This window comes from Phascolarctos cinereus, unplaced genomic scaffold, assembly GCF_003287225.1.
Source record: "Phascolarctos cinereus isolate Bilbo 61053 unplaced genomic scaffold, phaCin_HiC Scaffold_3;HRSCAF=262, whole genome shotgun sequence".
Taxonomy (NCBI): domain Eukaryota; kingdom Metazoa; phylum Chordata; class Mammalia; order Diprotodontia; family Phascolarctidae; genus Phascolarctos; species Phascolarctos cinereus.
Window position 1 is genome coordinate 254,650,634 of NW_027555736.1, and position 13,913 is coordinate 254,664,546.

General features: G+C 36.9%; 1 pseudogene; it reads left to right on the forward strand.

Annotated features, from left to right (window-relative positions):
• The first annotated feature begins 417 nt into the window (after positions 1 to 417).
• Positions 418 to 10,776, forward strand: LOC110203673 (glycogenin-1 pseudogene; annotated as a pseudogene).
• Positions 10,777 to 13,913: the final 3,137 nt, after the last annotated feature.

A 13,913-nucleotide genomic window follows, 5' to 3' on the forward strand; every position in this document is an offset into this window, starting at 1 on the left:
ACTCATCCCACTGGGAGGCAGTTGCTCTTCCTTACACTTTACAGAGAAAGACATGCAAATTGGGCTCCTCCCTCTAGGGATGAAAACCAGCAAAACCTGTGTCTGTAGCTCTGGGAGAGGAGTTTTTCCTTTGTGTGGCCTTTCTCTCCTAAGGACTGACACTGTAGAGCCTGAACAGTGGGTTTGGGATTGAATGGAATTTTCATTCCAACTATTTTACACGGTAGTTTTGGTTTTTGATTAAGGAAACATTCTTTGAAGTGATGCATTTGTGTTAGTATTTTCTTAAATGACTCTTTTTTTGCAGGTGTTCATTGTGATGTTCTGCTGGTTGAGTCTGGGGGTGGTGTGAGACAGCCTGGAGGATCTCTTAGCCTTTCCTGCAAAGCTTCTGGATTCACTTTTAGCAGCTGTGGCATGTACTGGGTGCACCAGGCTCCAGGAAAGGGTCCGGAGTGGGTGGCAGTTACTTGGAATGATGGAAGTACCACATACTATGCAGACTCTGTGAAAGGCCAATTCACCGTCTCCAGGGATAAGAGCAACAGCATGCTGCACCTGCAAATGAATTCCCTTAAAGCTGAGGACACACCCATGTATTACCGTGCAAGTAACACAGTGAAAAAAAGGATTGTGAGACCAGACATAAACCTCCTAATTCAGACAGGCCATGTGGACAATGAGTTAGACAGGGAGCTCAACGACACCCAGCACAACACCAGTTAGAATAACAGATGAAGAACTATGCTCACAAAGTTTTCAAGGTCTTTGGTTTCTTCCCATTCACAGTGAACATCTATCCCTTTCTATCTATCTATCTATCTATCTATCTATCTATCTATCTATCTATCTATCTAATCTCTTTTTGTTCCTGAGAATCTTTCTTATTTCTGTTGCCTGCAGGTATAGAGGGAAGATGTATCCTTTTAATGGTTTACATGTTTTGTCCATGGTGACTAATTTCTCTATAGTTGTCAAATACGAGGCAGATCAGGAATTATTGAACATTTACGGTGTATCCCATAGCATTTTCATATACATGCATGTGGAAAATATACCTACCTGTAGATACATTTAATATATATGTATATGTGTTGATACATTTACAAATCTATTTTATGTAGATGATCCTCCCAATGTGTATCTATGCATATATATGTATATATATATATATATATATATATATATATATATATATATATACATATGCATATATTCCATGTATGTTCATACACATATCAGAAGATCATGATGCTTTAATTGGAGGGAATCTGAAGCTTCTTTTGAATCAGACCTCACATAATATCAAAATTATATTCTTCTATCTTTTTCTTTAATCATGGATTTTAGGTAGTCCAATAATTCTTAAATTATCTCCCCTCAATCTCTTTTCCAGGTCAGTTGCTTTTCTGATTAATTATTTCCCATTTTCTTCTATTATTTACTCTTTTGATCTTGTTTTATTTCTTCTTCATGTTTCATAGAGTCTCATGCATTTCTGAGAGTCCCTTGAATAGGAAGGAGGCCAAATCAATCAATATTTAAAGGTATTAGTTCAGGCTTTTCCCTATAAGGTCAAATACAAAAGCTCATGCTTAAATACTTTGGCCACATGATGAGTAGATGGTATTCATTGGAAAAGATTTCAATCTTGGGAAAGACTGAGAGGAAATGAAATAAGGGATGATACAGAATGAGATGAATAGATATTGTCATGTAAACATGGAACAACAACTTGGAGAGACTTTGAAAGATAGCAGAGAAAGATCTGGTGTGCTATGCCCGTGGAGCATGAAGAGTTGGATATGACTGAGTAGCTGAACAATAGTTAAATCAGTGAGAATTTATGAGATGACAAAATAACATATTATGGACAAAGGAAAGAAAAGATTATAGGGCGGAATCCTGTGCAATTCCCATGATGAGAGGACATGATCTGGATGATGATCCAGCAAAGGAGGGAGGAGAAGAGAGCTCAGATAAGTAGGATGAGAACCAAGAGTGTGGTGTCCCATAAACCTAGAAAGAAGAAAGTAACAAGGAGAAAAGAGAGGTCATGTGAAACAACAGAGAGGACAAAGAGGTTGAGGATTGAGAAAAGGTGACCTCATCACATGAGACCGGAGTAAAGGAGATAGTTGTTGATGGCATATTAGTGATGTGAAGTGAAAAAGAGAGGCGAAGAGGGATCTAGCAGAGAATGGTTTATTTTGTTGTTGATTTGTAGACTGAAGAAAGTAATGCAAAAAATATTAGTAATGCAGATTAAATTTACAACTTTTCTGAGTGCATAACTTTTTGGGTGGCAGAAAGATGGTTGTTAAGCATTTTCTAGCATATGATTGGTTCCAAATGTCCTTAATTTTCACATTCTGTCTTTACAACCTCAAGGTTTCAACATGAATCTGAAGAAGCTAGGTGCACAGTGGATAGAATGCTCAGCCTGGAGTTAGGAAGATCAAATTCAAATCTGGTCTCAGTCACTTACTACCTGTTGACCCTTGACAACTCATTTAGCTTTCATTTACTTCAGTTTCCTCATCTGTATAATAAGGATAATAATAGCACCTACCTTCCCAGGTTGTTGTGAGAATTAAATGAAATAGTTGTAAATCAGTTAGCATAGTTCCTGGTACAGAGTAAGTTTTATATAAATATTAGTTATTATTATTATATCTGTATTTTTACTCTGATATTAAGTATCAACTATGAAAACAAATGGCTGAAGAGTTATAAAGGTTTTGCAACTGCTGTTATCTCTAAAAATACTAAAGAGCTCATACAGGTGATCACAATCACAGTTAACTCTAAAAAATAAAATGAAATAAAACCAAAACCAGTGGTCATAAGCAAAAACCTTTCTATATTCCACTGGAGGATGGAAACTAGACAAATAACCTGAGATTTCCTCTAGGAGGAGATTCAAGGCAGTGAGGCTAAACCGTGATATATGTAGTTGTGGCTGGACAAAGAATCAAACAATTTGGTGCAGCAACAGAAGTGAGGGAAGGTTGCCTAGTGACAAAAAGTTCATTCTTAGTAAGGCTTCATGCCTGGCCTGTTGGTGCTTGCCTGAACTTAGGGATCATCAGTTCTGCGATTTAGTTGCCACAGAGTTCATCCTGAGGGTGAGCACAAAGGACTGTTGTTAAGCCAATCTCAAGGCAGACCTTTCTTGTTGGTCTTCAGCTCTGGAAAACAGGGTGTCTCCTAATAGTGAAAAAGAGAGGAGTGAAAATAAAAAGAAGGGTGTTTTTGGCATGGGGATCCTGAGAGAGGGAGGAAAACCAATAATTTTGGTTCCTTTGAGTCTTTTGCAGTATGCCAGTGAGAATGACACAATACACACCATAATTTCTGTTCTTTTTTTCCATTTCCTTTTTTAACACAAGGATATGCTAATTGTTAAGAATTTTCCTATGTTATTTTTCTTTTTAAATGTAAAAGAATTCATAATGTTTATTACAGAATGTATAAGTGCATTTACACTAGTATATATCCTATAGCATGTAAGGAGGAATCAGGATTTTTCCAGTCTTGTCTAGAGAACATAATGAGCAGGAATAGATCCATTTAGATTACATCTTAATGTCCTTTTGAAGAAGGACTGAACTTTGAAAGAAAAGAGGATAGGGAAGCTCTGAGTTTCCAAGATAATGATTACTAAGAAAAATCATTTGTCACATTCCCCCATCTGGTTCTAATGAGAGGTGTAGCCTTCTCAATGCATCACTAACTGATATGGTCAACACTTCATCAAGGCGTTTTGGGGACTTATAACAATATGGGACAGGGGAGAGAGAACAGCATTTTCAATTCAAAAGGGTAAGCACCCCTTAGTAAGTAGAGATACAGAGACCCCAAGGGAAAAAATAATAATAAGTCGTCCACTTAAGACTTCAGAAGTCTCCTCTCATATAGCTGTTTGGTGTTCAGGACATCATCCAATGAAGTTTCCTGTTTGGAGTATTGCCAAGTGATCTCCAGAAGACTGTCTTCTTAAAACATCTTGTAGAGAGAGATCCTCTTTCTTTGTTAAAAGTTTCCTACAAAATTGATCTTAACACAATTTTAAATGATATTGCCAACAACCAGATCAAATAGTGCAAGTTAACTCAACCCTTATGTATCTAATATAAAATTAAAATTGGAATGTTGACCAACTGTCATATTAAAAAAAAACTTAAATAGAAACAGGAAAATTAGAACTCAGTTTTTATACTTCACAACTTCACATTTGTTCTCCATCCAGAGGATAAGATTCCATTAAGAAATTCATAAAAAACACTTCATAAAAAGATGGACTCTAATACATACATCATACATTGAGTGATCAATTTTAAAACAGTACATATCAATAAAACAATTCCAACTTCAGGTCATGTTCAAATAAGCAACCCCCAATTAAAGCAGATGCTTCCTTTAAGGCGTGTACAAGAATACTTGATTTAATCAAATACGTTTAGCTGAAATTTAAATTTATAACAAAACTTCAAAGCTCATGGGACATGGTTCATGATAGAATTTGTTTTGCTGAAATATACATATGTATAACAAGGGTTCTTATAAGAAGATTTTCATTAATTGAGAAAAACATAGAAGAAAAATGGGTCAAATATAACCTCTTCTGCTTGTCATTTAAAGCCTTTTACAACTACCTTTCTACCACTTCTGTATTTTTACACAACACTCACTATATCATATTGCTATTGCACACACAAAACACCTTGTCTCCTAACTCTGCATTTGTATTTCTTTTCCCCCATGACTGCAATGTACTACTCCTAACCTTCATTTCTTGGAGTCCCCAGTTTCCTTCAAGACCAAGTTAAAATGTTAGCTTCTTTATAAAGCCTTTTTTCAACCCCTTTGATGCTCGTGCCCACATTCCTGACACTGCTATTTTGTATATATAGTTGTTGTCTACCTCATTAAAATGTAAGATGAGATGCTTGAGGACAGAAACGATTTCATTTTCATCTCTGTATCTCCCCTACTTAAAAAAATATGTGGCATATAAGAATTCCTTAATAAATATTTAATGATTGCCTGATAGATGCATTATCTGTTTTTTTATCCTGTCACTTGCAAATATGGTTAACTACTTATTATTGTAGATATTTATTCTGTCTAAGTAGAAATGACAAGTGCTGGTAAAAAAAAAAATAGAGAGAAACTGTCTATTCCACTTATTTTTCCATTCTCTCTACTCTGTCTCTAACATTGAGCCCCAAAGTTAAAATTTACAGGGTCTAGAGAAAAGTCACATCTCCTCTGATCCTTCAAATCAACAGCCAAATATCAAGTTTCTATCCCCACTCCTCAATACTGCAGTTATAGAGAGAAATGGTGGACGGGAAGCGATGGTGGCAGTGTTAATTCTTTCAGTGGAAGTGTTATGCATTGTATAGAGCACTGGATTTTTGAGTCATTCCTGGAAAGGAAGCAGTGATTACAAAGATTCAGTGTGGCTTCATACAGAGTAGCTGATATCAGACTAATACAATTTCTGTTTTTGACAGAATCAAACTAGTATAGAGGGAGTGCTGTGGATATTGCTTTTCTGTATATTAACAAAGTATCTTATACTACTTTTGTGAAGAAGTTGGAAAGATATGAATTAGATGATAACACTATGGATTCAGAGCTGGTTGGTTGACCTGATTCAAAGGGCAGTTGTCAAGGTTTCAGTGTCAATGTGTCTAGAGATTGTAGTGAAGTGCCCAAAGAGTCTTTGTTTTGCCCTGTATATTTAGGATATTCATGAATGACTTGATAATACAAAAGTGGAAGGAGTCGCTAACATAGTAGATGACAGAGTGAGCATCTAAAACATCTGTAAGTTGATTTCTTTTTTCCCTCCTAACTTATAGCATCATATATTTTACCTATAAGGGGATCATGTTTCCTTTTCATATAATTGATTTTTGCTCCTCTCCTTCCAGACTGTTTTTTCTTTTTATATAATTATATTCCAAGCCACTTATTCTTTCTTTTTATCTTTGGTGAGATTTGACACCTGGATTTAAGTTTTTCTATGTTTCCAGTTTTGTCTGTTATGCAGGAGATAAATCCAATATTTATCACTCATTTCTTTCTTGCACCATTAGGAAACATTTTGCTGTGACTCTATGATGTCACTTCTCCAGAGAACTTGAGAATCCATAGAGTGTTGTGCTGAATCATGTATTGATTAATTTTCTTTTGTACTTCAATATTTATTCGTTGTTTCAAATAGGGTAGGTGTTCTAGGGACTATGTTTTCTTATGTTATTAATATCTTCCTTATTGGTTTATTTGTGAATTTTCTTCTTATTGAGATCTTTGATAATTTCAATCTTCTTTTCATTATCCTTATCTATCTATCTATCTATCTATCTATCTATCTATCTATCTATCTATCTATCTATCTATTTGTCTATGTATCTCTATCTATCTATCTATCTATCTATCTATCTATCTATCCATCTATCTATCTATCTATCTATCTATCTATCTATCTATCTCTATCTATCCATCCATCTATCTATCTATCTATCTATCTATCTATCTATCTATCTATCTATCTATCTATCTATCACCTTCTAACTCCTTCTGCTTTGATGGTAAATTCCCTTATGTCTAGATATCTGAGTTCTGCTTCTTCCCATACTAGAGGGATTCACATTGCAGTGGCTTTGCTCATGTGACTTCAGAAGGAAGAAAATCAATGGCATCAACTGGATGTCAGGACCTTTTGCTTTAGACCTGATGGAGTCCTACACATTTGGCTTCTTATTCAAGTTCCCTCTGTTCCTTAGCTTTCTAGTAGCACAGCATGCTGCCATACTATTCCAGAGAGAGAAAAAATTCAATTTTCTGTGTCTCCACCTCTGCTGCACAGTTTGGAGTGGGAAAAATTTAGTTCTCTTGTAAGCCTATGGGTCAGGTTGTGCCACCCCTGCAACGATTTAGGAGCTGATATGAGAGGGAATTCTGAGGGAACATGTTAGGGATTAGGAATTATTAACCTTTTCTGCTGTTAGTTCATTAATTTGCTGCCTTGTTAGAGTGCTTAGCATTTAGATGATGCTGATAGCTGAAATTGCTTTCACTTGTCATGCGTTATTGTTATATTGAAAACATTTGAGAGGTTTTGAGGAGTGGAGAAGATAGAGATTCCTTCATCTTGTTGTTCACATGACTAAAAATGTCTGATCAGATTTTGATGCAAACATCTTTATATTCTTGTTGAAGGAAATCTAAGGACTTTTTTCCCCTGATATCAGGAAAAAAGTTTGTGATTTCCAATGTAGCATCCTCCTCTTGGCGTACTCCTCCAAGTCACCGAGACAAGTTAGATATTCATGAGGTACTCCAAGAAGTTTGTAAATCCACACTCATGGGTCCAAAACAGTTGACACAATCAGTTCAAAGCAAAGACAAAAGTTATAGTATGAACTTTCTAACTATAAACATGAGGCACACTTTCCTGCAAACACACATACAGTCAGGGTGAAGAATGGGCACATACATAGAACATGTGAAATGGAAATTGGAAATTCCCCTTTAAATTAATAAGATCACTCAAATAAATAGGTTCAGTTCAAATCTCGGTCATGACCGTTCCATATCTCCTGAGTGTTCTTGGCCTAGCATTCCAGGAACTAGCCATTCCTAGGTCACGTTGACATGGAGGGTTGGCTCCTCTCCTTGTGAGACGTGATGTTATTAAAAAACAAAATACCAAGCCTCAGGCGGATGGGAGCGTGGCTAAGGTCAGATGTGTATTGGACAAACCATGAATAGCGCATGCATCAAAAAGGGCTTCTTGGCCCCAAGCCTTCTTTGTTTAGAACAATATAAAAACACTGCGTCCTGTAAGCCCGCTGAGCCTCACCCGCGGGAAGGACGCTTCGCCCGGGAAAATCTTTACACAATTCAAGTTTGTACTGGCTGCAACGGGGCTCCCAGCCGTTGATTGACTTTGGAGGTTCCCTTGAATTGGTGATGTATTCTCTTCCATTACCGACTCTCTTGATCGGTGCTATGTTATTGATTGTTCTTATTGTTATATGCTTTCTATGCAAATTCAAACTATCTTTGCCTTGCTTCTTCTAAATAAACTATTTATTTCTTATTATTTTTTTGGTGCATTGGAGAGTGTCATTTATAGGAGCGAATCCGAACCTCACTAAATCATATTAATACAACATGCTAGTTGAAAGATACATGTGAAGAATACACATGGTCCAGCCAACTCAAGTCTCCACCACTTTAAGACCTTGACTTACTTTTTCTTATTTTGAAACTTCCACATTTCTCTTTGTGGGAATAGTATCTGTGCTGGACAGGTCCTACAGTTGTATTCCCTGGCCAACTTTTTTCCTTAGCTCTACTCTGGGCAGCAGAGCTGACTCTCCCTCTGTTTACAACTGGCTAGATTTCCTTTTTATATCAACCAAAGGACATGTCTGATCTAGACCTTGACCATGTAACATCAGTTGCTTTCATCATATGAGCAATGACCCCAAATACTCTCAGGTTGATTAAAATTGTTTGTGTCAACTAAGGGAGTAAAAATAAAATAAACATTTCTTTAAATTTCTTTACAAACAGTGAATGGGACATTTTCAAATTTTGCAACCTTTGCTATTTGTGAATATGACACATAGGGTGGTCATCTTATGTCTGAAATGGGAAAAGTCTAAAATTCTTAAGATCTGGCCTGCTTGCCTTAGTGATACAAATGCCTAGATTCCTTAAGAGCCTGTCCAATCTGGCAGATTCTTTAAATCTCACCCACCCCACTGTTCTAACAAACCTTGTCTTTGGGTGAGAGAAGGCTTGGGTTGAATTCATCTGAGCAGCACAGGGTTTTGTGATTTTCGGGTCCCAGCACTCCTACACCTCTAAACCTCAACGGATCCATTTTATGTTTAAGTTTCTCTGCATTATATGCATACATAATTCTCACATACATTATGTGCAACATAGAAAACAGTTTGAGAGGCATGGTTTCTCAGTAATTAATTATTTTACTAAAATGCTAGCATGTTATTAATAAAAGGATGGCCATTTGGCCATCCCTCTTTGAAAAAAAAAGCCATCATGGAACCCATTCAATGCCCATGGAAAAATGTGTGTTCCTGAGAGTTGGAATCAACTCTGATTTGTCAACAACGAGAGAATGAATATTTTGCTGAGACATGGACCTACTCTACTGAGGATGTGTATGTGATTCCAATCACTTGGTTTCTGTCAGAGAATTATTTGGATCCATATCCTCTGATAAAAGGGAGAATCCACATTTTCCCAGACTTGTGAGTAAAACACAATGGGCTTCAATCCATCAATTCACCTAACTTTACCTTTTGAACAGATCTGAGTTCTTCCTCTCAGTATCAGCCCTTGAAAGTCTGCCTGAGTAACCTACAGGGAGTGACTTCTGAATGAGGAAGTAGAATGGCAAAACCGGCCGTATTTAAAGAAACACTTATTAGATGTAAGAGAGAAATAGTAATTTCTCTCAAATGCATAAACATGACTTTTCCTAGAGACCAAAGAGAGTGTCCTATTCATAACTTGTAAGGAAATGCAAAGAAATATTTATACTTTGCTCCTTTAGCTGATGTAAGAAATTTCATTAATCAATCTGAAGAGATTTTAGGACCTTGAATCATGAATGAAACTGACATTACATGAGGAACTTCTAATGATTGACTGACCAACATAGCCAAAAAACTGTTAAGGCAAATGGGCAAACATTGCTAGAATACCTTATAAAAAGAATTTAAATTCTTTTTTTAAAAGAAAGGAAGATCTAGATGTTCCTCTTAGGTGCCCCCTCATCGCAGTGCCTTGGGTTCCTGAACTCAACAGCGACCAGTCATTGCCTCCCCAGCTCCCTAAAAGGGAAGTTTAGAAAAAGTTTTCAATGTAGTCATCATGATCACCACCTTGGACAGTGAATATCCAGCTACTCTAACCTTAATGAAAAGGCACACATCTGTGCAAGAGTGTCATCTAAAACAAAGTCTACTTCTGGTCACTAATACAGTATTCATAATGTGTGTTTATGGAGGCAGATACTCTGGTTCTAGCAAATGTTGATGAGCTTTTTGAGAGAGAGAGAGAGAAAAGCTGTGAGTTACACCAGATTCAGAGTGGTCTGACTGTTTCAGTTCTGGAATCTTTGTTTATTGATCTTCTGCTGAAATATACAATCAAATATGGATTCTGAACAGGGCAGCTTTGGTGGTAGGGATCAGGGTTTGATGAACATCTTCTTTAGCTGTTGGGAGACAACAAATATCAGAAAGCACCTGGCATTTATTTATACCCTAAGCAGAATTATTATATACTTCTACTATTTAGCATTTAAGGCCCTTGGGGCAAATGCCAAATTCATGCATCTCCTGAGATGAATCAAATCATGGAATTATAATCTAACCCCTAAATGAAAAGTTTCAGGAATGACACCCATGACTCACAATTCCTCACCATATGGTGGGATATCTTCAACACCAATATTTTGCCTTTCTCCAGCAGTTTGGTGTCAGCAAAGAGACCTTCACAGAGAAAGTCCCAGATACAATCTCACATATGACTATTGGGGACCTCAGACCTCTATCCCAACCATTTGTATCCTTGGATGAACACAAGGAGTGGTGGGAGCAAGGCTAGGCTGATTCCATGGGAGCAAATTCCTTCAACAATATCAAGGAGAAACTGGACATCAACTCCACTGGGAACACCACAATTTTCTCCATGCAAACATTGGCAACACAGGACTGATTTTAGATAATTTAGCATCTAGAAGAGTATTACATATGATTCATTACAGTTGCTAGTGGCTTTGCCTAAAACTACCCATTTGTAAGTTTATAGTATTAAAGTTGAAAACTGGACAGAAGTGAAGAAGTAAAAAGCTCATTTTATGGTCAATTCATTACTGAATGACTTCTCACATGATCATTGAGAGAAATTTTAAGAAATTTTTGTATCATGTGAATTGTAATAAATTTGGTGAGTGGGAATGAAGTCATTAAACTATGGGCCTCAGCTCTTGAAACCTGAAGAACTGGGCTTCAATCAGTTCTTTTTATACGGATAAATGGGAAAGTCACTAATATTTCCCTTGCAAATTTTCTGTAGTAGAAAGATATTTCAGGATGGATCACAGACTGCCTTAGTGGTCCCAATTCTTCTTTTATGGAATAGCAATGTAATATTGTGAAATTGAGTGACAACATTTATAACTGCTACCACAAATGATGGTACCCTTTTAATTTCTCTTTTAAAAATGTTTTCAAAAAAACCAGTTTTCTGTAAGTACTAAGGTAGCATGCAATTCTATGCATTTTGGAATAAGAGTGAGTTTTCTGAATGTTTACCTCCAGTACCATTATGCATAACAAGAAACACTTAGCAGTAGAAATATAAAGTTAGAAAGTCAATATGTTCTTAAAATTCTTGGGGCACATATTCGTTGTTGGTAGGATTGTGAACTGATCCAATCATTTTGGAAAGCAATCTTGAATTATGCTCAATGAGTTATTAAACTGCCTATACACTTTGACCCAGTAATACCACTACTAGGTCTATTTCCAAAGATGATTAGGGAAAAAGGAAATAACCTAGCTAGTCTAAAATGTTTATAGCAGCTATCGTTGTCGTGGCAAAGAACTGGAAATTGTGGGAATATCAGTCAATTGGGGAAATGGATGAACCAGTCAGGCTGTGTGATTGTGATGGAATACTATTGTAGTATAAGAAACATTGAGCAGCATGCTCTCAGAAATGCATAGAAAGAATTACATGAACTGATCATTGGAACAGAGCAGACATGCATCATACAGTAGCAAATGATTATAGTAAACCTGTATTTGATAAATGTGAAAATTTAAGCTTTTGGGATAAGAATTTCTTGTTGGTCAAAATTGCTGGGGAGGCTGAAAGCAGTCTGACACAAACTGGGCCAATTTAATAAGACCAATGTCATACCATTTACCAAGATTCGTTGGTGGTTGTCGTTTGTTTTCAAAGAGGACCAAAATGACATCACTATGTTAGAGTCAAGTTACAATGTATTTGTCTACAGTTGATCAGACCAATAGAAGCTCAGAATACTCTACCACAAGCTGGTCACCTGTGAACATTTGGGGTGGATTCTCAAAATTTGCACATCCTGCATTTTTTTTGAGCATCTTAAATTTTGTTTTGCCCCTAGAGCACAGCAGCTTCTCTGATGAGGACATGCCACTGTCTTGTGCCAGTGTTACATAAGTAATTCCAAAATTCTTAATTTAATTTTTTTTTTAATTTTCAGGCAGTTGGGATTAAGTAGGTTTACCCAGGGACACACCTACTAAATGTCATGTTTGGTCTGAGGCCGGATTTGATATCAGGTCTTCCTGACTCCAGGGCTAGTGCTCTGTTCCCTGTGCCACCTAGATGCCCCATTTCCAAAATTCTTAAGAGAGATGTTCATCATTTTTTCTGACCCCCATGTGAGCACTTGCCCTGTGTGAGTTCCCCATAAGACAGTCTTTTTGGCAAGCATACGTTTGGCATTTGAACAATGTGGTCAGTCTACTGAAGTTGTGCTCTCTGCAGTAGAGTCTGAATGCTTTACAGTTTAGCTCAAAAAAGCACCTGAGTGTGTGGTATCTTATCTTACCAGGTGATCTTCAGAATCTTCCTAAGACAGTTCAAATGGAAGCAATTCATTTTCCTGGCATGGTGCTGATATACTGTCTAGGTTTCACAGGCATACACAATGAGGTCAGCACCACAGCTCTGTAGACCTTCTGTTTGGTAGGAAGTCTAATATCTCTTCTCTCCCACTCTTTCCTTCAAACCTCCCAAATTCTGAATTAGCTCTGGCAATTCATACATCAACCTGATTACCAATGTGTACATCCCTGGAAAGTATACTGCCAAGTTAAGTGAACTTATCCACCTCATGCAAAACTTCTCCATTTGCTGTGACCAGTGGTTCCATGTATGGATGGCATGGTGCTGGTTGCTGGAACTTGTGTGTATTGTTCATATTGTCAGACCAAAATGAGCACAAATAGCAGAAAATAGATCCATATTTTGTTGCATAACCACCTGCAAACAGAAAATCATGCACTGACACTTCCTCCACTTTGGTCTTATCTTGTAGCCTTATCAAGTTGACCAATGTACCATCGGTGCTGAAGCTGATTTTGATGGTATTTGTCCTCATTGAAGGTGTTTGACAACATGGCTGAATAAACCATGCTAAAAAGCACACAGCCTTTCCTCACTCCATTGGTGAATGGGGAATCACAAGAGCATTGTCCATTATCTAGAACCTGGCAAGCACACTGTCATGAAATTGAGAAACTGATGATGATCTTCTCTGGGGATCTAAATTTTGACATAAGATGAGTTCAAAATGCATGCATGACCTAGACAGATAGATTGATATTATAACAAAATAAGAAGAATATGGCCCATATTACCTATCAGACTTATGGGGTGGAGGGCAACTTATGAATAAACAAGAAATAGAGAGTATTGTGAGGTGTGAGGTGGATACTATCAATTACATTTAATTAAAAAGGTTTTTTACAAAGGTAAACCAATGTGGAACATTAGTAGAACAGAAAATTGGGCAAAAATTTTTAAACATGCTTTTCTCTGATAAATGTTTCCTATATACTATATAAACGTTTTGTCTAATGTTATAAGAATATGAGTCATCTTCCAATTGACAAATTGTGAAAGGATATGAACAGGCAGTTTTTCAATCTCAAAGCTATAATCACATGAAAAATGCTCTAAAACACCATTGATTAGAGAAATGCAAATTGAGGCAACTTTAAGATATCGCCTTAAACCTATCAGATTGGATAAAATGGTAGAAAAGGAAAGCAACAAATGTTCAAGGGGATGTGGAAAAA